Below are 21,019 nucleotides of genomic sequence, written 5' to 3' on the forward strand. Positions count from 1 at the left end.
ATGTCACTGGTGTTCAGCCAAGTGAGGAGGTGATTAAATTAAAATGGTTTTTTTTTTTTAATGCCACAATGGGAATAAAGAACAAAGATGTATGTATCACCCTTACTTTTTAATTGTTGTCCCCTTGGTCACACACTAAAATCTCTTTAGGAAAACCAACATCCTTCTGCCGGTTGTAAGCGGCAAGCCCACTCACAGTCAAGCAGCAGAAAGGGGCGTGGAACACAAACTGTAACTGTGGAACTCATCTTGAGTGACAGAGGGCCAATTATGTAATGGACCTAGTATCAGGCCTGTTTTTATGGGTCATTCACTGCCTATCCCTATCGGCTGACTTGGAAAAGGTGGCTTTGTTACCTGAGTGGACTCTGCCTTTGATGCCAGTGGCTACGAGCCTCACTGCCTCTGTGGTTTCTCTGATTACGTGATTCCTCAGGCCGACTGGGATTTCTTTCTTCTAGATCAGCCCTCTTTATCAAAGGACCCAATGATGATCTCCGACACTCATTCCTTTACAGCACCGAGGCTGTCAATAGCAGGAAGGTCACCTAACACTCTGGCACAGGCCGACAAAAGCTAAGAGGCCTACTGAATGTACCGTACCTATTTCTAAGGCTGGGACTGGCCTTGGTTTATAATTTCTCCAGAACTGAGACTCCAAAGCAGTCTGTAAACATTCAGGAACAGATCTGAAAATCCCACCCCCCATGTGTTTAAACTACCTTTTGGAATTAAATGCAACTTGCATTTCTAGTTTATAGATGGTGACTTAGATCAATAGAACTCATAAACTAAAAGCAACCTTAATCCATTTAGGCCTCTTTTCTATCCCCAGACTTTCACATGATTTTGTTTCCCAATCCGTTTGAGCAAAACAAGATAGATCAGCTTTCACCGTAGTCAAAATATTTTTCATGAGCTGACAAAGAACTCTCATCATGAGGCAGATAAGAGGGTATACATGATGTCAAAATAAGGTCAGGCAACCTTGAAGTTTAACAAATGGTTCTCAGTGGGTTGTCTTGACCTCTCCTCTTTAATCGTAAGAAACACAATTTTTAGTCTTCTAAGAGTTGTCTTACTGACGCTCAAAAGCGAAAATCTCATTCTCATTGCTTACATTCAGAAGCTCACTTGTCTTGAAGGAGCCCATGTGGACTGTGTGAAAGTGATCATGGCCAGAGTAAAAGGAAGAGAAGATCTCACTCAAGGTCTAAAGTTAGTCCGTCAACAATATCTAATGAACACCCACTGACTGACACCCATTTGCCATTGCAGGGAGGCTGTTGTGGTTGCTGTTGGGAAAACAAAACACAAAGGTTCTCCTTGAATCCTGCCAGGACTGGGCTTGTGGGTGGGTGTTGCTGTTTACACTGGAACAGGTGGTGGAATTTTATGTAAACCCATCTCCTTTTTTCAAGGAATCAGGGTAATCATTTTTTAGGAGTATCAGGTAATTTTCAACAATCCTACAGTAGAGGTCAACAGAGGAAAAGTGTGAAGCACCAAATTGCCTCTTAATGGGGTATTCATGACTCTGCTATTCTCACTACTTACAGATTCCTTAATCAGTTTTATCCCTCTGGGGAAGAAAGGCCTCTGTTAATGTTACTTATAAGCCCTGGAGTGATTTAACTTCATTATTTTAAGAGTACTTACAAGAGGGACAGCATTTATAATTGAAAACTAAGCTAAATGCTTGCATCCGTGTTTTTCTGCTGAGATTAGGGATGTTGCCTTTTGTTTTTTAAAGCAAAGAATGCATCGAAAAATGAACAGCCTAGCAGGCATCTAAAAATTTATTATTTATTTATTTATTTATTTATTTATTTATTTATTTATTTTCACTTGAGAGAGAGAAAGAGAAAACACAAACAAGAGGAGGGGCAGAGGGAGAGAAACAGACTCTACTGAGCATGGAGCCCAGTGCAGGGCTCTATCTCAAAACCCTGAGATCACGACCTGAGCAGAAACCAAGAGTCAGACACTTACCTGACTGAGCCATTCAGGTGCCCCGCAGAATGAGACTTGATAGATCCATTTAAGCCAGGCTCTCTCAGCCTTGGGACTATGGTCATTTGGGGCCAGAGAGTTCTTTGACAAGAATTCACCTGTGCACTGTGTGCTACTTAGCAGCATCCTTGCTTCAGCATCCTTGCATCCTTGCTGGATGTCAGTTGTAACAAGCAGAAATGTCTCTAGACATTGGCAAATATGCGCTAGGGGACAAAACACACACACACACACACACACACACACACACACACACACACACACATCCTGGGTTGACAATCACTGATTTAGATGAAAAGATGTTTGGAGATTTTCTTGTTGTTTGTTAGGAGGGAGGAGAGATGGTGTGGAAATTAAACCTACTAAAGGATCTGAGACCCTATTTCTAGTAACCAAAACAACATTTTCAATTCTAGAAACAAAGGAAAAGTGAGATTTGTACAGAAAGCTAAGAGTAGATTCTGAGAGCCTCTGTTAACACATCACAGTCTTGCTCTGCAAACTCCTTAGGAACAATTGGCTATCTGAAAGAATGAAATAAATTGTAATAGCTACAATTTATTTCATTCAATTATCCTTCTCTAGATACTATGTTTCCTACACTAATCGACTAAATAGTAATTAAAGCCAAATTCTAGACTAAATAATAAAGTTGGTCCAGTTTTTGGCTTTTGGTGTTCTAGAACATATTACTGACAGAAATGAGAAAGAATCATTAATTTCTTAGGTTTCAGCTCTAATCCCACAAAGACTTTCTGAATATCTATACTACTAACAAAATGTATGATTGTATTTCATTTTGTGTATTAGGATATAATAAATAAGATTCTATATCCAAGTGTCTTGGCAGATTAAATGATCTTTTTATATCACCTCATTCTCCTTCCCTCCAACCTCAACACAAGCAGAGGCACACATTCTTCTGAGATTTATTAATCTAGTTTTGATTTGCTATAATGATTAATTTTATCCTATGGCAGTAGTTATCATTTTTAAAAAAACAAAAGTCAGGGAATCTCTCTTTTACCAACTTTTTAGATAGAAACCTAAATGGTGAAATAAGAGACTTCTCTTTCTCTTCCCCTGGAAGCTGTTCTCGGAGCAGTTTGAAACCACTGACATAGTGAATTAAACTTTTGAATCTATAGTTATTATAGACAACATGAAGTATATAATACAGTAAGTAAGATTCATAAGAATTTTAAGGTCAAAAGGACTACCTTTATATGTGGCAAGTTCTCAATTAGCTTCAGAAAAAAATTCATAGTTAGACTCTAAGATAGGCATAGGCAAACAATATAAAGAAAACAATTTTCTTGGGTCCTTAGAAAGGCCAAAACTACTGTAGTGCAAATTCTATTTATTGTACAGAACAATAGTACAAACCCCATGTAGTTGGGTTGGAAATCCTCATTAAATGCCAATTCTCTACTGTGAGAATCCACCTCTCAATTCAGAACCTCATGAGAACTACACTGAATCCCTATCTTGCCAATCCATGGCCCATCAACCTGGCTTTTAGTAGCTCCTCCAGCCCCACCTCCTCAATCACCCAGGCCATGTACTGTGCTTTGGAATTCTCTACAGAGGCTCCATCTGATGGGAATTTCCACCTCCTGGTCCCCATCAAGTTAATTGGCATGTTGTTCTGTTTTATTTTTAATTTAGCCTCAAACTTGCCTGAAGTCTTTCCTGAGAATTTCTGTCTGTAAAGAGCTCTGCCTCCTTTTAGGGCCCCTTGGACTTTCTGCATTGAGTTGAACTAAATCATTGCCTTGCCTTTGTATTCTTGTCAAGTCGTTCCAATGAGTAGGTGAGTCACAGGGTCATCCCTAAAGGACAAATTCCCCAAAGACAAGACCCTATTTTTTCTCCTTTGTTCCCTATCTTTTGGCTATAAGACATACAATAACTTTTCAAATAATGCTTGCTAAAATAGAATTTCATATATAATTTAAAAAACAAACAAAGGATGATTATGAACCCAGGCATCAACAGGCCAGTCATGGGAATAATAGCACACTTAGCTGAGAACAGAGTATTTATGGTTAATGCTATGTAATAACTTCACTAAGACATGGGATGTCCAGATGTTTGGCCAAACATTATTCTGAATGTCTCCATGAGGGTCTTTTAGGATGAGATTAACATTGAAATCGATATGCTCAGTAAAGCTAATTACCCTTCAAAATGTGGGTAAGCCTCATCCAATCAGCTGAAGACCTCACTAGAATAAAAGTCTGATCTTGCTCCACGTATTAGAGAATTCACCTGCCTTTAAACTTAGACATCAGCTCTACAGATTTTGGACTTGACAGCCTCCATAATAGCATTACAATTAATTAATTAATTGCTAATTAATTAATTAGAATACGAATATGAACCTATGGGTCTGTTTGTCTGGAGAGCCCTGAGTAAATGAAGAAGAGTGACTATCACAAGACCCTATATGAGCATGATAGATAGGTCCTGTGAACTTAGCCCAGACCCCGAGAAAAGAGCAACAGAAACAGAATACATGAGCAACCTCAGCTTTTTAGCCCAAGAGAGACTGTTGATATTACAGGATGGAAATGACACACAGGTCACCATAGCCACAGGGGCAGAAATGGACTTGGTTTTGTGGGACTACAGCTCAGACCATGTGTGTCCCTGGCTGGGGGAGAGGGGTGGTTAAGAAAAAGAATCTGAAATAACAAAATTCTTCAGAAATATAAAAAATCGGGTGAACAGTTTATTTGGGGACCTTTCACAGTCTTGGAAAGAGCTCATCTAAGGAACAGGCTCTGAGGTTTAAGTTTATTTACTTCATAGTAAGTCCACTTCTGCACAGGAAAATTGAGCTGGATGACTCAAAATCCTCCACCTAAAGATTCTGGCTCAGGGCTTACCCTGCTTCAAAGTTGAGGAAGAAAGAAAAACAGAAGGAAGAATGAGGGCCACTGACAAATTTTGACAACTAACTTTTGAAATTATTTCCAGACTGAAGCAGCAGATGCCCTCCTAAAATAAAAACAAGTCACAAATAAAGAATATATATGCATTTTTACAAAGAAAAAAATCCCCTAAATAAATAAAATATGGTTCATAGATACAAATGAATTGGCAGCTGCTTACAATCCTGGCAGATTGTCAATTTCTAGTCAAATGAATGCCAGGGGTATAGATAGTGACTTCATCTCAAATCTGAGACAAGGGCACTAAAATTGGCTCATTTCAAAGTTGCTCAAGCAAACATACCCATTCACACGCTGTATGTGTTAATAAATGCAAGCTGTGAGTTAAAGGATGCTAGTTTCTTGTTTTTAATGCTTGCAGTGAAAAGAATGGGTTGGTCTTCTGAAAAGTCTTAAGGGCTAATAAATTTTATGTTTATACAATGAAAGATAGTTTTAAAGTTTGGTTTACCTGAGACTGAGAGTTCATTTTGGTGAAAACTGACCCTACCTCTTCAAGAAACAGCATGCTTCCACCCAAATTTCTTCTGAATTTAGCACAGGTTACTTAAACTGTGCCCAGGAAATAGCTATTTTGTTCTCTGCTAGGGCCATATAGCTTCTGGGAGATTCCATTTCTTCATTTTGAGCCTCAGAATCTTAACTTATGAATGAGGGATTCACAAGTACCAAAACTAGTCACAGTTCTTGCCTTTATTCCTTTCAAAGATAAGGTATTCTGGGGCAGGTAAGGCCCCTTGGTTCATTCCAAGGGACCTAGTTTCTCTGTTCTTGCTGATGAGCTAGTATAGAACAGAAGACTGCTAGGTCCTCTTCTCATCTGCTTTGACCAGCACAATCACCATCACCAAAAGAGCAGGTGATCCCTACTTCCCTCCAGGGGAAGGTAGAAATGGTGGGCACTATGTGGGTATCCTCCCTGGGATAAACCTAAACTATGGAAGGCTGGCCATGCTTCTGTGCTCATTGTATACTTCAGGTATTCTTTTCACTTGTTCACCATCACAGAGCCTAGGGGAAAAAGAGTAAGTGTGCAGAACCAGAGCTTCAGGAACAGGAAAGGAGGAGTGAAGAAGAAATACAAATGAACTTTATGGCGGTGATCACAAAGCCATTAGAAATGGTGATATGGGATCCCTGGGTGGCGCAGCGGTTTGGCGCCTGCCTTTGGCCCAGGGCGCGATCCTGGAGACCCGGGATCGAATCCCACATCGGGCTCCCGGTACATGGAGCCTGCTTCTCCCTCTGCCTATGTCTCCGCCTCTCTCTCTCTCTCTCTCTCTCTCTCTCTCTCTGTGACTATCATAAATAAATAAAAATTAAAAAAAAAAAGAAAAAAAAAAGAAATGGTGATATGCCTTCCCTAAGGATCTCCCCTCACCTCAGTGTCATGACAAGTCCTTTGCTTAAACCAGTCATTCCCCTGCCTCAGAATAATGCACAAGGTGGACTTGTAAAGTAATGAACTTGTTTCATATACCCCACAGACTGGTGTGCAAACATGCACATACTTGTGTTCGTACATGCACATGTATGTATGTATATATCCACACACACATATATATAAGCATATGTCATCGATTCTCCTTATTCATGATAATTATGTTCTATCAAATCACTGTGAGCACAGAATCCATGAATGTTGAGGCATTGCTCCTAACGAGAAATACAAGGTGTACAGGGTTAGATTCCTGATCACATTTGCATTAACAGATCAATATATAACTTTGTTTTATGTGTGTATCTGTTTAAAAATGACTTATTTACTATGTGCTGTTGACTCATTAACATTGAACTCACAGCCAACAGCAGCATACCTCATGACTGAATAAAGCTGATCCAACACACGTATTCTCTCCGAAAGGCATATCAGCTTTCTTGCTCTTGTGCTTGGAAACATTAGCACTTTAGCACTAAGTCTGGGGGCTGTTTTAAAAAGTGAAATTGTCAACAAAAAACACAAAAATGTGGCAATAAACAGACCATGAAAAAGACACTTGTTTATATTATGGGAGCTGAATCAGAAGGCAGAACAGGACTTTTGTTCACCCTTGGCTGGGACGTGAACAATGGGCACCCTCCACACATATCTATAAATGACAGTGAAAGCACTCTGAATTTTGGGATTACATATAAATTTTAGTGACCAGGTGGATTCACAAATGCAGAATCTGCAAATAATAAGGGTTACCTGTACGTGTATGTGTATTCATAAAATTGGTGTCATTATTTTATAGTTTTATTATGATTCAATCAATATTTATTGATATCTATTATTGGCTATAGGCTTCTGTGGTAGATGCTCAGAGAGCCAGAAAATGTAACTTACAATAGCGTTCCTCAAGAAGTGCATAGATTATTGGGAATCAAAGCACTTATAATATAAAATAAGAAAGCCAGTGGTGACTGAGTGATGGAGATAATACATGTTATAAAAAAATTATACAGACTTTATTCCTGTATGGATGTTTCATTAATTATTTCCTATATAGTCTTTGTAGGGAAAATGAATTAAGAGTTTAGATCTGTACCATCCAATTATGGTAGGTACTAGCTACATGGGGCTATTTAAATTAAAATGGAATTAAATTAAAATACATAAAATTAAATATTCAGTCCTTCAGTCTCACCAGCCACATGTCAAATGCTTGCTAGAGACATGTGGCTGGTGATTATGGTATTAGACAGTGTAGCTACAGAACATTTTCATCAACACAGCAAGTTCTGTTGGACAGTGCTCATTCAGATTTTCTAATTTTTATGTGTGGAAAACCACCAAAGGCAGAAAATTTCCCATTTGGAATTATTAAAACTATAAATTATATAGAATATTTTAAGTCTTACCCTTACACAATTTGAAAAGGAGAGTTTTAAACTTATCATTTCTTGAACACTGGCAATATTTGATGGTAACAGCCCAGAAACACTGTGAACTTTCTACAAGGTCTTCAGATAACAGTAATATAAGCAATCTCCTGACATTGAGTGCTCAAAAGAGGGCTTATTACATATTAAAAATAAACATATTCCATTTTTCTGACTGTCTCCTTCATTTGTTAGTTAATTCTCTCAGAGAGGCACTGAAAGTTCACATGTACTGTCCTGGAGAAGGAAGCAGAAGACACATGTTTAATCACAATTCTCTCAGTTCCTCACTATGGAAACTTTACCACACAATGATCAAGAACTTGGGATAGTATTGTGCTTTCATTTACTTCTATGAATTTCCCCCCAGAAACTCCAAATGTCTTCCCACACACTCTGGGTCTCCAGGAACCTTGGTACCTTCTCCAACACAGATTCCCCGGGGCCACAAGCATAGGAACGGCAGCTGTTTTATGAGGGCACTCTTGTGAGGCATTTTGTGAGGACAGTTCCCTCAAGGCTTTAACCAGGAGTAAGACACAGATCGATTCCATTTTCACAACCCCAAGTAGAAAAGAACATTCCATAACATGTCAATGCCCATCTCACCTTTTCATTTCAAGATTCTCTCCTCATTCCCACCCCAGCTTCAGAGGTATTTCTCCCATCTGGAGGAGACAAGGGAAAGGACACAATGATTTACTTCCAATATCTTTCCATCTTGCACTTGGACCTTGAGCTTTTAAATTTACTTGCTGTCCTTGCTCTCAAGTACAGTCCTGCAACTTCCCCAAATCTCCCAACTTCGGTGAGGTGTGGGCACAAGAAGAAAGAACATACAGGTTGATTTCTCAAGTTATTATCCCACCACAGACATCAACTGTAGAGTGGATGTTTCTTTAAATAGATTAATCAGGGATCCCTGGGTGGCGCAGCGGTTTGGCGCCTGCCTTTGGCCTAGGGCGCGATCCTGGAGACCCGGGATCGAATCCCACGTCGGGCTCCCGGTGCATGGAGCCTGCTTCTCCCTCTGCCTGTGTCTCTGCCTCTCTCTCTCTCTCTCTGTGTGTGACTATCATAAATAAATTTAAAAAAATTTTTAAATAAAAAAAAATAAAAAATAAATAAATAGATTAATCATCAGTCTTACTTGAACCAGCCTATCAGGTTGTGCCAAGTACTGAGCAATTTTCTATCCCATTATCATCAGTAGCCATAAGGATATGAAGAAGGAACTAATCTGGAGCCCGAAATGCATTTCTGAACAAACCAATGACAAATATACTCATGGTCTATAGTTCAATCTTGGATACTTCTCTCATGCTCTGATCTAAATTATACTTCTTTTTAAAAAATTACTTAGTTTAGTCCTGACCTTTTTTTTTTTTTTTTGAGAATTTATTTTATTTATTCATGAGAGACACACAGAGAGAGGCAGAGACATAGGCAGAGGGAAAAGCAGACTCCCTGTGGGGAGCCCGATGCGGGACTCCATCCCAGGACCCCGGGATCACCACCTGAGCCAAAGACAGATGCTCAACCACTGAGCCACCCAGGTGCTCCTAGTCCTGAACTTCTAAGTTTACTTCAGAGACTGCTTGAAGAAAGAGACTAGAGAAATGGAGTTTATACTCCTGAAACTTGTAGGAAATATTGCCTTCCATCCCCTGTGTAAAAACAAAACAAAACAAAAAAAAAAAACTGACACATCAAGAGGTTGAATTTTTTCCTTAATGTCCATTATTCAAGAGATGTTGCCAACATCAGATAGATTTAGTTTTTAGAAAAAGATAATGCAGATTTCAGAAGTGATTAAATAAGAATATTAAGTAAGAGAGTCAGGGAACCTGCCTCAACTAGCACTAGGAATGTAACATACTGCCCTAGAAAAAGTGTTCTTCAAAAGAAAGACTAAATTTTTAAACTAAGTCCTGAGTGTAAACTTTCTGAGTATGCAATTTTTTGTTCTGAAAAATGCTTTTCAGCACAACTAGGATTTTCCCAGTAACTGAACACGCTAGACAGTTGTAAGCCCTCACCTAGGACATAAAAAGTGATTTGCATTCAAAAATAGAAGATAAGAAATTGAGGAAGCAAATTTAAAATATGATAGTAGCAACCTTTTCATTTTATTGTTTTCTGGTAAGAGGATTCATTCCAAGGATGAATTCCATCTCCAGGTATTGTACTGTGCAGGAAACAACAGATTGAGGTGTGATTAGTAGTTTCAGTGTTAAGATAGTCTGATTCTTCATCTCACCCGCTTGCAAATTACAGATGGGCAGAGTTCATTTCAGGCGACAATGCTATCAAAGGAGGAAAAAAATGCTGTCTTATCAAATACAATTGTGTGTGGCCGTGTGTGTGTGTGTGTGTGTGTGTGTGTGCATATGCGTGCATGCATGTGTGCTGCTCAGCAGTTAGCACATTTTCATGAGCTTCTTTTTTTCTTAGACTGCCCATGCAGCGGTGGGTTATGACCGGGGTTCAGTCTGAGTCTGCAGTGACCACTGAGCACAGGAGAAAGAACTTAAGGTGGGCCCTGGTCTCTTCTACAGGCTCCTGGGAGTGGATATCATTTCTACTTCTGTGTTACTGCCAAGTCCATGATACTTGGCATCCTTTAGAGTAGGATCTTTTTTTTTTTTTAATTTTTTATTTATTTATGATAGTCACAGAGAGAGAGAGAGAGAGAGGCAGAGACACAGGCAGAGGGAGAAGCAGGCTCCATGCACCGGGAGCCCGACGTGGGATTCGATCCCGGGTCTCCAGGATCGCGCCCTGGGCCAAAGGCAGGCGCCAAACCGCTGCGCCACCCAGGGATCCTAGAGTAGGATCTTAATGCCTACCACGGATGATCTTCTCTTAAGGAATGTATAAAACATTATAGGAACAAAGCAGACATCTTAGGAGGTGATTTTATACTGATAAGTCTCTCATGTTTACCTAGCATTTACACCTAGTGTACACACCTAGAGTATTTAACACTCAGAGCAGAGCATTGTTCACTCTCTTCCTCTATAGGACAAAATTACTTTGAGTACAAATATGAAATGAAACAAATAATAATACTAGTCAGAAAATAAATCCAGAGTTAAAAATGTCTTTTATTAAACTTTGTATCATACCAATAAAAATTTAAAAAGTGATTTGAATAAAGCTGAAACATCCATAGAAGTTAAAATTTTGCATCTAAATCATACCAAGAATAACTTTCTTCATTCTTTTGTTTAGTTTTAAACAATAATTAAGAAGAAGAAGAAAATTCTTTTTTTTTTTTTTTAAGATTTTATTTATTTATTTGACAGAGAGCAAGAGAGCATAGGCAGGGGGAGCAGCAGAGGGAGAGGAAGAAACAGGCTTCCTGCTGAGCAGGGAATCCAAAGCATGGACCTTGGGGCTTGGGGTTTGGGGCTCAACCCTAGGACCCTGGGATCATGATCTTAGCCAAAGGCAGATGTTTAACCAACTGAGCCAACCAGGCACCCCAGAAAATTCCATTTTAAAGCTATTAGTCAAATTCAGAAAACTGTATTTTGTAGGATGAGATTTGTACTAACCAAATACAAATATTATACCCTGCAGCCAGAACTATATCCCTGTTTCTCATTTAAACACAAATAAATACAAAGTGGTGACAAAGAATAAAGAATTGAAATGATTCAAGTTTTGTTTCTCCCTCTTTATAACATCTGTACCTCATTGTTTGTTTCAAATCGACTACTTCAATGCAGGGAGCATGTAGTACCCTAGGGGCTAGAGACACAAACTTTGTCAGGAGAGAACTTGAACAAATTCAAACTATTGTAAACTTAATCTAGAAAAAGCTTGTGTGCTGTTGGGGTCCAAGAGGTAACTGGAAATTCTCCAAATTAATTTCCATGTACAATATAATGTTCATTAAAGGACAAGTAATACACGTGTGAATTTAGAGCTAGTATATGTACATATTATTAAAGCTTCGTAGTAAGCATAAAAATTGTTTGGAACTTAAACCAATAACAGATTTTTTTCCAAGGAGCATTTCATCACTGACATTGTTTAGAATTGCTAGCACATGGCGATGTATAAAAAGCAGGCTGACCCATGGTTAGTTTTATTGCTGTTTTTAAATTCTCTGTATACAATGCATTTCCGTATTGCTACACAGAAAGTTGACAGCTCCTAGCACCCCACACCCAGACACCACTGGCTTCCACTAATGGATTTGAAATAGCATGTAACTGCAGAAACTGAATTTGCACACAAGTTAAAAAATACTGGAATAAATTCCCAATGGGATAAATTCCCATTGGATTTTTACAGTTTCATTTAATGATATAACATGTAGGGGATCATAGTTGGTACTTATTCCACTCCAAGAGGTTTGGAATGAACTGAAAACTTTGTTAGTTTTCCATGATAATTTACAGTACTGCTTTCATCCCAGAATTTCTCTGAACGCTTTTGAAACCTATTTATATTTTCATCATGGCCCACGTTAGGGGGTTGGAAGTGCTGTATATTTAATACCTGCTATTTATTTACTTACTTCTACTTATTGTTCACCTTAGACTTTCTTCTTTCAAGCTTTAACAGCAATCTTGTGGGTTCTGGATTCCATCATCTTTATATAACCTTGGTCACATTTCAGAAGTATATTCAGAGAACGTCAAGTGAAACCTTTGAGGTTGTCCTATTATTTTCAGATAAGTTTTTCACCTCCACCTCATGTTGCTAATAAGACATAAAACTGAATTGAGAAAGGAGAAAAGCAGTGCCCCCCACCACCAAATAACTGAGGATAATTTGCAATAATACGCCAACACGTTCAATAGTTTAGAGACTGTGAGGATGTGCCAGGATCCCAGAATCACGAGGCTGCCTCCAATTTGCATTTTAAACCTGGAATGACTGAACAGCAGTTGTACCCTCCACTGAAAACACAAACACACCTGTGCTTCCTATTTGTGTTCACCTGCTAACTAATTAATACCCTCACCTTTTCACATAATGACTTTCCCGACAGACAACTTTACTGTGTATAATATTTTAATCTATTACATTCCCACTGTAATACAAATGTGTTCATCCCAATCTATCTATAGCTGGATATAAGTGATGGGATGCCGGAGCCGGCTTGTACCTGCTCCCAAGAGCTGATGCTTAATCTCTCCCCAATTTGTATTTAGTGATGTCACCCTGGTGGTTTGAAATTGGCCACATTGGAAACATTTATACCACAGAAAACAACAAATGCCACAAGTCAGCCCTCCCCCTTTACCAAAAGAGCTAATTTTTAACACTTACCAGCATACCCTTGGAGATATATATATATTTGTGTTGATTTTGTTTTGTTATATCCGTTATTATGTCACACAGGGAACCTCATCCCTACTCTTTTCTAGCCTGGCTTGTATGTGCCTGGTGAAAACCACAAGAATGCATATGCATAAATGATGAGAAAGGTACAAGAATTCGAGATGAGCAATGGGGGCTTAGATTCTATTCTCTCTCCATAAAGTAGCAAAAGGAGAAAGGATACCAAAGTTTGCCAAAATACATGATATTGCATTAGTTAGCTAGTAGGAAGCTAGCAGAGAAAGCAAGTGTCCTCTGAGATCTGAGTGTGGATAAGTGAGGATGAGTATGAGTATGCATCAGCATACTTAAAAGTTTAACTTTAAGGGGTCCTAGGGTGAAGTTCCACATCAGGCTCCTCACTGGGAGCCTGCTTCTCCCTCTACTTGTGTCTCTGACTCTCTGTGTCTCTCATGAATAAATAAATAAATAAAATTAAAAAAAATAATGAAGAATGATGAAGCAACAGAAAAATGGGAGCAAGTACTACTCCTAAGCCTGAAGGAAAAGGGAGGAGATGCTCTTCTTGGAGCCAACCACTAGGAGCTCTAACCACAGGCAGAGAAACTCCCAGAACTGTGTCAAGGCATGCCAGAACAGGGGGAGATAAAAACCCAGACCCCTTTCTTTTTTTTTTTTTTTTTTTTTTTTTTTTTTTTTTTTTTTTTTTTTTTTTTTTTTTTTTTTTTTTTTTTTTTTTTTTTTTTTTCCAGACCCCTTTCTAAGGCCTCCCTCCCTCCCTCTCAATAGTCCCATTGGCCAGACCACCCAGAAAGCAGAGGACAAGAGCTCAGATGACATGGTCCGTTGAGGTCATGTCTCAGGGCATAGAACAGGGCACCCAAAGCAGAAGATGAACCTGAGGAATGGACATGAAGGCAAATAGCCCTCCCTTCATCATTGCTCCTAGGCTCTTAGGCTCTCCCTTCCCTTCATTCTCCATTCCTTCTTCCACCTCCATGCAGCCTCCCAAACAAGTAGGGCAATGAATCATTTAGCTATATGCTCACATGCTTTTAAAAAATAAAAAGATTTTTTTAAAAAATTCTGATGAAAAGAAGGACCCTGAGAGAGAAAGAAGGGGTTTGGAGGCGGTTAGCCTACCATGGCTGTAATTGCAAACAGAACTCCAATTGCAAAGCATTTTTCACATTTTACTTAGAAAAGCCATAAAGATTTAAAACGGCAGAGTAGAAGGACAGTGTCAATGGTGTCAACTCTGGAACTGTCTTTAACAGGTGACAGGAAGCTAAGACAGACCCTTCTTCGACACAGAACAGCAGCATCATTCCAACAATTTTGTAGGGCTTGACAAATGGACGATTACCCACCTGAATCACTCTGCTTGAATGTGTTAAGGACAATTTCTTTACTCCAGCTTTCCACAGCACTTATGGGAGAGCCACTCCGCTTTCACGTCCCTCCGACAGGCACAGAGATAAGGAAAATGCATTTGAAGATCCTAAGAATCGTTATAATGTGCTAGCCCTAACACTCCGTAAGTGCTCGGCAAAATTATAACAGCAACCCACAGTGGCATAAGAATCTGTATGGAATATGCAGGCTCTTGCACTCAGGCCTTAGGGGAGTGTGTGAGTTTGCCAGGGCACACATACAAAGTCCTGCAGACTGGGGCTTCAACAGCAGAGATGTATTTCCTCCCAGTTCTGAAGGCAGAGTTGGTTTCTTCTGAAGCCTCTCTCCTTGGCTTGTAGGACGCTGCCTTGCCCCTGTCTGTGCATGGTCGCCCTTGCATGGGAATCTGTGTCTTAATCTCTTCCTATGAGGACACCCGTCAGATTAGAACCAACCCTCATGGCCTTTTTAACTTAATCACCTATTTAAAGACCCTGTCTCCAAATACAGTCATAGTCTGAGGTCCTGGAGATCAGGACTTCAACGGATGAATTTGGAAAGGGACACAATTCATCCCCTCACAGCTAATATTTATTTCCTCTCTCCCACCCCATACATGCGATAGCCTCCTAGAGCAAAGACATCTTTTCCCCAGTCACCCACTCAAAATGCATCATTCCTGGGTTCCTGTCTTTGAGGCCATGCTTTCTACTTGCAAGCATCATAGGCAAATTACCCAACCAGTTAGAAACTGCAATTTTATTTTTTTAATTCGTAAGTATATCTATCTCCCAGGTAACAGATACCTTCTGAGAACAATGCCCTGTTATTGAACAAAAAAAAAAAAAAAAAAAAAAGAACAGGACTAGCATGGCAAGAATTTATGGAATCTTTAAGGCTGGAAATGGGAATGTGTGAGGGAAGGTAGAGATTTCTTGGCTTCCAATAAAGACATGCATGGACAGTCCCCGTGCAGGCCTGGTACTCGGTGGGGTCTGAATTCTCCTCACGTCTCTCCTGCACAGAGACAGGTGTCACTAGACCCGACCGCTATCCGTGATGGTCAGGTTCTGGCCACTGAGAAGCGTGAGAGAAGCACTCGCACAGCATGCCAGACTGCTGGAGCCCTGGTCCAGGGCAAGGAGGTGCCCGTGGCTGAGCGGGGCTCCCACGGTTCTCAATCACGTTTCCCGTTTCTCTGTTTTTGGGCTCTGCATGTGCTCAGCTGTCCCGTGGTCTTCACCTGCACAGTGTTCCTTAGCCACAAGAATCAAATGCAAGAACTGCATATTTAACCTCCTGAAAGGTGAAGAGAAAATCAAGCATGATCTTCTAATGATTGAAATTTTATGGGATCCCTGGGTGGCGCAGCGGTTTGGCGCCTGCCTTTGGCCCAGGGTGCGATTCTGGAGACCCGGGATCGAATCCCACATCGGGCTCCCGGTGCATGGAGCCTGCTTCTCCCTCTGCCTGTGTCTCTGCCTCTCTCTCTCTCTGTAACTGTCATAAATAAATAAAAATTAAAAAAAAAAAGAAATTTTATGATTATGATAAAGACTGTGATGTGTACTATAATCTTGGTTGGTAACAGGGAAGTCCCCTGAGGCTTGCCTTTCTTTAGGCTCAAAATCATTCGTCCCTAAACTGAAAATATACCATCCACACTTGCCAACACATTCACATTTTCTTGTACACACACACACACACACACATACACACACAACACACCCCTTGTGTAACTCTGCTTCCCCTATGACACTCCCTAGTGCCCTTTATTCTACCTGCCTGGTTTCCAAAATAAAACTGGAAGTCATCCTGGACTCACCTCCCCTCTCCATCAGCACTGGGTAGTTACCATGGCTATGGTCTATCTTCTTTCCCACCCTGAAGTCTGTCCACTTCTCCTCCTACCTCCATCACCGAGCACTGTGCAGTTTAATCACCAAAACCACTGCCTGTCTCTTCCCTAAAGGTACAGACCTGCCTTCACATAATCTTTGTGCCTTAGGCCCTGAAAACATAGTGCCTGGCACCTAGCAGGTCTTCAATCATGTTTGCTAAATGGATGATTTTCTTATACAACCTCTTCATGCATTTGCAAGAACATATGGCTGCCCAGGTGGTATGACTGGCAGGCAACCAAATGGAGTACAGGAGTGATTTAAATCCCAATATGATCTAATGCCAGAAATCTCCACTGGCAGGACAGACTTAACTCCTGAGCTAAAGCATTATGTTTCCAGGAGGCCTGTGTTTAAAAAATCTAAGACAAGAATCATCACATCATATCAATTTATTTGGTCAGTTAGCAAGGTTCTGAATTGGACATAAGACAAACGAGTTTTGACAGCTGTTTAGGTCAAGTGAGATCCATAGCATAAGCTGTTACCCCAGGGAGGGGGTGAGTCTGAAGGAAAATCAGAAGAATAAAATTCAATATTTAGGCTTTGTCTCTAGAATTAGATGTATCATAAGATGGAAAAGGCAATCATTCATGTTTGAGTCAGAAATAGTAGAGCTGTACTTCCTGGCTCGGGTTATCGAGCTCTGCTCTGTATGCTCTGCTTTCGCTTACAGCGATAATTCTCATTCTAGACATGAATCTAATAAAACCATGTGTCTGGATTTCCTGGAATTTTTCTGACTCTGAATATGGACTTGTTCCCAAAAACTTCCATGTTCCATGTGCCCTCATGATTGGGTCGTTTCCATGATATCAGTGGATGCCTGATGCCTGCTTACTGCTGCCAGACTTGACAGCTGTGGTGGGTCAAGATTTATCCTCACCAAGACAAGCAAGGCCTGAATTCACCTTTTAATTTATTGCTTGAGTCAAAATGAGGATGAAATGAGAACTAATAAAATAATCTAGTTGACCAGAAAGTGTTTTACATCTTATTTCTAAAAGTGCTCTAAACCACATTAAATCATCTCCAGATCTCCCAGATGTCACTGGTGATTAGAATTCCTGCAAGTTCACTGGGCTTCCTCTTCCTTCCCTCCCTGTCCATCTCCGCCCCCCTCCATTCTTTCCCCACTCCTCCCTCTCCGCTGCTACCCAGCTCCTCCCCCTCCCTCTTTCCCTCTATCTCTTCCTTCTCTCTTTTCCTCCCTCTCTCTCCTCCCATTCATGTTTTCTTTCCCTTCCTTCTTTTCCCTTCTGTTTCTCCTTCCCTCTCTTCCTTTTTACCTTCTTTTTTTTTCTTCATTTCCTTCCATCCTTCATTTATTCAACAAATGCTTGTTCAGGGCTTATCTTAGGTCAGATGCTACAAAGAAGAATAAGATAAAGATAATTGTACAGGGATGCCTGGGTGGCTCAGTGGTTGAGCATCTGCCTTCAGCTCAGGTCGTGATCCCAGGGTCCTGGGATAGAGTCTTGCAACGGGTTCCCCGTGGGGAGCCTGCTTCTCCCTCTGCCTGTGTCTCTGCCTCTTTCTCTCTCTCTCTCTGTGTCTCTCATGAATAAATAAATAAAATCTTAAAAAAAGAAAAAAGAAATCAATGTCGGCTGTTGTCACATTGCAGTTAACTGCACAGCGTACCTGATGCTAAGTGCCATGCTAAAGACTAGAGCAGGATTTGCCAACTAGATGGACCTCTGGGTTTGACTCCTGACTCTGCCTTTGACTTTATGAATGACCTTGACTAGGGATCTGGGCTATAAGATCCTCACTGAAGAAAGGAAAGGTGGGCCTAGGTGCCTCCTCAAGTTCCTCAACTGACTATAAGATCTGAAAGATCCTCTGGGAGTGTGAAGGGCTCAGGGATAATGAGGAATCCTGGTCTTCCAAGGTCAGAAACGGGAAAGTGAAAGCCATAAAAAGTAAGTAAATAAAGATCTTGCTCTTTGAAACCCTTGCCTATCAAGGAATCTACAGCAAATGTAAGCAAGTCTTATTTCCACTAGCACAAAAGAGTCAAACTGCTTTTCTGGTCAGGCCTTTGCAGGAGCAAAGCGAAGGAGCGGGAGGCTACAGGGCAGATCCTGAGATCTTTCCGCAGAAGAGCAGCGCCCCCTGCTGCCGCTCAGTGGTGCTGCACTTGATGAATAGACCTCCTGAGGCATCTCCAGCCTGGGGCTTCCCTGACTATGGAATCAAAAGCACCAGTTTTCATCAGAAGCTGAGCTTCTAAACTTTGACAAGACCATCAGACTGCGGGACGATTTCTCCACAGGTTAATTTTGTCCATGTTTTAGATTTACTTTGGCATCAAACTGTTCAGCCATGCTACATACCTTTTTAATAAATCAACCTCCATGATTTGTACTAACAATACACAGTCAAAATCTGTGATTCCAAGTTCAAGGCTAGGTTCAAAGATCTGAAGTGTCCTTTAGTTCCCTCCGTTACTCAATCAACCAACCGATCAGATGGACAAATCTCCCTCCAGCTCTAAAATTCAGCCTCCTGGAGAAATTCATGTACCTGTTGATGTGTTGAGCACAAGATGTTTTATATATTGAGGAATAGAGAGATTTAAGACACATTCCTGGTCTGTCATTGTGGAGAATTGGCATGAAAATACACACACGTACATAGCAATTATAAAAAGTAAATATTGATGCTGAGCAACAAAGAAAAAATGCCCCAGGGCGGAACGGACCATAAGTGCTTTGAGAGCCAGTGCTTCAGTCAGACAGGCAGCCAGAGAGGCTTTCAGAGAGGAAAAGTTTCTTGAGCTACAGCTGTAGATTTAATAGTATTTGGATATATTCAGGGATGATGGAAAAAAATAAGCAAGCACAAAACACAGAGGCAGAAAACATGTTAAAAGTTTTGGCTAAAAAAACAAAACAAAAAACCCCGTGAAATGCAATGTACTTGAGAAATACCAGGAAGATTAACTTAACCTGAGTAAGACTTTTTAGAATAGTGTGAGATAAGGCAGGAAAGGGAAATTGAGACATGATTAGATATTTCGTAAATGCAAGGATACGGAATTAGAGCTTTGTTCCTGTAAGCAGCTGAAAAGCACTGTAGATTTCTGGGAAAGAAAATAAAATGATCAGACGTGTGTTTTAAGAAGACTCACCTGGCAATTAGATAGAGGATGAAATGATTCAAAGATGTGAAAAAGATGCCCTGAATGTATGAAAAACACAGAGCTGGGGGCACCTGCATAGTTCAGCATCTCCTTCAGCTTAGGTCATGATCCTGGGGCCCTGGGATGGAGTCCAGCATTGGGCTCCCTGCAAGGAGCCTGCTTCTCCCTCTGCCTGTGTCTCTGCCTCTCTCTGTGTGTCTCTTATGAATGAATAAATAATAAATAAATAAATAAATAAATAAATAAATAAATAAATAAATAACAGCTTTAAAACACACACACACACACACAGCTAAAGAAGAAGGATCTCAAGGTCTCACATGTGTACCTAAAAGCAGAAATGAATCTGGCCCTGTGATACTTTTCTATATTGAGGAATATATAATAACTTAAAATTATTCTGAATATCAAACCCAGTTTGATAGTTTGATGCTCACTATATGGTAAGGAGGAAGAAAAGGAGACACACACACACACAAAGCCACAAAAGGAGCTACTGTAGAGGGAAAAGGATCTTGACCCAAAGTCTGAGAGAGGCAATAGCAATTGAAGGCCCAGAAACATCTAGAAGGATTAGAATTGGAAAAGAATTGGTTGGACACATTGTAGATAGTGCACAAATAATGAATGAATGAACTGATTGGTTACTTGTTTAATATTCTTTCATTATACAGATTTGGGCAGGAAGGAAACTTAGAAATGATTGTTCTCTTGAAGCAATGACAATTTGTGCCACATCTTCCCAAATAGCTTTCCAGTTTCAGGGTTGTGTCCAGTGACATGAGCTCACTCCCATGCTAGGTGGACCACCAAGAGATTTCTGTCAACATTCAGAAGGGGCACTGGATCTCACTCCCACACCGCCCAATGCCTGTTCTTTTCCATAAGGCTAGATAACCACAATCATTCCGGATTGTTCTATTTTGCCAATGTCTTTCTAGAGCACTGAGCATATGGGACTGCCCTAAAAATCAGAGCGCTGAACAGGACAGTAACATCTTCCAGCTTTAGTCCCTGTAAAGAGTAGAGCCTGCGGTATATTTAGTGTGAGTCTGCGCTGGACTCAGGGCTGGGATTCTGTTTATTAGCAACTCCTAATGAGCAAGGTCACTTGGGTCCTTCATTGTGCTAAACCTCCGACATACGCTCTATGTCATTCCCTATAGAGTTATTTTTCTTTTAGACAGCATTTAAGCTCAGACTTAGCATTGAATTTGGTACCTGGTAAATATTTAATAAATATTTAATGTTCCAACTTAAAATTTTAAGTCTGGTTGCTTCGATGTTCCACCAATAGCTAACCTTTTTCATTTCTTCCCCTTATGTTCTATCTCTATCTCCTCATAAAAATCTGAGTTTGTTTAGGGCAATGATTATGTCTTAGTATGCCCAGTTCACCAAAACCTGGCACAGCAATTGGCATGAACTAATGAATTAAT

Source organism: Canis lupus, chromosome 1 (assembly GCF_011100685.1).
Source record: "Canis lupus familiaris isolate Mischka breed German Shepherd chromosome 1, alternate assembly UU_Cfam_GSD_1.0, whole genome shotgun sequence".
Lineage (NCBI taxonomy): Eukaryota > Metazoa > Chordata > Mammalia > Carnivora > Canidae > Canis > Canis lupus.